Genomic DNA, 3110 nt, shown 5'->3' with positions numbered 1-3110 from the left:
CACACGTGCTTGTATGTTAATCTCAATCAGCACTAATTTCTTGTCCCAAAAATTCCACACACAGTTTTAAGATGTTTTAGTTATAGCCTCTTTCACATCCAGCCACACCACTTCTGACTCAGACATAATTGGGTAGGGGCAGGAGGAAGGCTGAACTGGAAGGAAACCCATCCTTCTAGCACAAAGATGATGGGTTTTTTTTGTTTTTTTAAATATATTTCATTGATTTTTTACAGAGAAGAAGGGAGAGGGATAGAGAGTTAGAAACATCGATGAGAGAGAAACATCGATCAGCTGCCTCCTGCACACCCCAAACTGGGGATGTGCCCGCAACCAAGGTACATGCCCTTGACCGGAATCGAACCTGGGACCTTTCAGTCTGCAGGCCGACACTATCCACTGAGCCAAACCAGTTAGGGCAAAGATGATGTTTTTAAAAACAAATGTATTTCTGATTCTCTATTTTACCCAACATTATCCCTGCCCCCAAATGAGACTTCTTCATCCCTCAGATAAATGGACTTCCAGTAGGTCTACTTCACTAGTTTGACAGATGTGCCTAGAAATGTCCAACTCCCCAATGGAAACACAGCGTTACCTGCTACTAGGATACTCCACCATGCTAGACAGTAGGTAACAAAATCAAACAGATGAGCTGACAGGAAAGAGAGAAGATGGCACTAATTATAGGGGGTTGAGGGGGGGGGGGGAAGAGCTCCCAGAAAATGAATTTGACCTGAGCCTAAAAGAGTAAGAGAGAGGGCATTCCATTTGGGGAAAGCAGCATTCCCAAAGGAGCAGGTAGAAATAGAAAAGATAAATGCCATGATGAAATGATCTCTTCTTCCTTCAAACCCTTTGGTATGTTTTATTCTACCCATATGATACTTATCACAGATTATCTTGTCATTGGTCCTTTATATGCTTGTCTCTTCTCCTCTGTTGGATTGAAATTAAATTCATACACAGGCAGCAAAGTGATGGAGTGGAAATAGCAAAGGATTTATAACCAGGTAGTTATGTTCACATCCTACACTTGCATGTATGTGACCTCAGACAAGTCTTTCAAGCTCTCCTTTCCTGCGGTCTTCATATAATATGAATGGAAATGTCTATATCTCAGAGTTGTTTCAAAGATTAAGTGAGCTAAGTAAGGCAGAAGATGCCTGGTATACAGTAGATACTTGACAAATATGCTTTGAATAATATGGTTTGGTTTGTAATCGACATAAAATTTACGGTATTCCCAAAATCACACTGCTAGGACCCTAAGTGTATGTTCAACATGGGTCCTTGAACAAGAAGTTCAAGTTTAGTTCAACTTCTTCATCATCATCCCTATGGAGGGACTTTTAAGGAAATAAGCCAATTGTATGGTGAATACGGCCATTATCTCCTTCATGAGAATGGTTTGTTAATACTATGAGGGCTTTAGACCAAAATTAATACCACAGTTAAAAATCAAGATCCTTAACAGGAGCCCTAACCGGTTTGGCTCAGTGGATAGAGCGTTGGCCTGCGGGCTGAAGGGTCCCAGATTCGATTCCGGTCAAGGGCATGTACCTTGGTTGCAGCACATCCCCAGTGGGGGATGTGGAGGAGGCAGCTGATCAATGTTTCTAACTCTCTATCCCTCTACCTTCTTCTCTGTAAAAAATCAATAAAATATATTTTTTTAAAAAGATCCTTTACAGGAGTAAAAATCAAGGGAGAAGAGGTTTTATTCTATGCTCACAAAATCGTTTGATCTCACTAATGAATTGGTCATTTGAGTATGATATGGGCGAATAGATTAAAAACTGGCTCAAGGGCATTACAAAACTCCAATGTACATACTTTTGTATAACCTCAGCAGCTTGGAAATGGCAGCTCCAGATTGTGATCCAAGATGAGATAACTCTTCAAGATAGCACCAGGCAAGCTAGATACTTAAAGGAAAGAGGCCCAGTGATAATTCAGGGTGTGGTTACAAGTCATCTCTCCAGGACAGGATTTCCTACAATCCTAGAAAGAGCAGTACTAAGTCAGGTGGTAACTATGGGCAAACACAACAGCCCAAAGATGCAGAACAGCAGGAAGAGGTATGAGAACTCAAGCATGCCTTTCAGGGGTCCTCAAACTACGGCCCGCGGGCCACATGCAAATACAAATATTGTATTTGTTCCCGTTTTGTGTTTTTTACTTCAAAATAAGATATGTGCAGTCTGCATAGGAATTTGTTCATAGTTTTTTTTTAAACGGTAGTCCGGCCCTCCAACGGTGAGGGACAGTGAACTGGCCCCCCTGTTTAAAAAGTTTGAGGACCCCTGCCTTAGATAATCAAGAATAAGATACTGTCTAATTAGAATTGAATTACAGTGGCTCAAAAATAAATTTTAAATTAGAAAAATCAGGGAGAAACCCTCTCCCTCACAGTCACTAAGCCCCATTCTCTCTCCTTTGCTTCCCTCTCTAGGATCTTGACCCATTTCTTTATTCTCTTCTATATCTGTGTGGAGAGAATATGTATAAAATCCCTCATCTTGGCCAGGCACTGTTCAGGCATTTCACATACAATATTGATTTTATCTTACAATTTCCCCGGGAATTAAGTGCTGTTATTAGCCTCAACTTGCAGATGAGGAAATTTAAGGCTTAGAAAAAGTAAGTGTTATGCCCAGATTTCAGGATCCCCAAGAAACCACATCAGGGAGCCAGCCAGTCCGATGCAAAAGCATAAGAGTCTTTATTCGAGCTAGCTCGGCTCCCCCACCTTGCCGACGCAGCGACAGGAAGCAGAGAGAGAGATACTCTGTGTGAGACGGGTTATATAGGGGAGTGAGAGGGAGAGAAAGGACTGTGCTCTGCGATGCAGCACAGTCTGTGTCTGTCAGTCTGTGTCTTATTCCTGGATGTGGCTAGCAGAGGCTTAGACTTCCGGGAAGAGCTCTTGCAAGCACGTGCCAGGTAAGATGGAGCATTACCTGGGGAAGGTGAGGCGAACCTTACCTGGGGAAGTGGAGGCTACCCTACCTGGGAAGGGAGGCTACCTCCCTCTCTACTATCACAGCTCTCTCACAGAAGGACTCTGTAGTTTTAGAATAGTAGTAACAACCGTGAGTAAACTTATT

The sequence above is a fragment of the Myotis lucifugus genome, unplaced genomic scaffold (genome assembly GCF_000147115.1).
Source record: "Myotis lucifugus unplaced genomic scaffold, Myoluc2.0 scaffold_126, whole genome shotgun sequence".
Classification (NCBI taxonomy): domain Eukaryota; kingdom Metazoa; phylum Chordata; class Mammalia; order Chiroptera; family Vespertilionidae; genus Myotis; species Myotis lucifugus.
The sequence above is the reverse complement of the archived record's forward strand: the minus strand, read 5'-3'. Positions refer to the sequence as shown.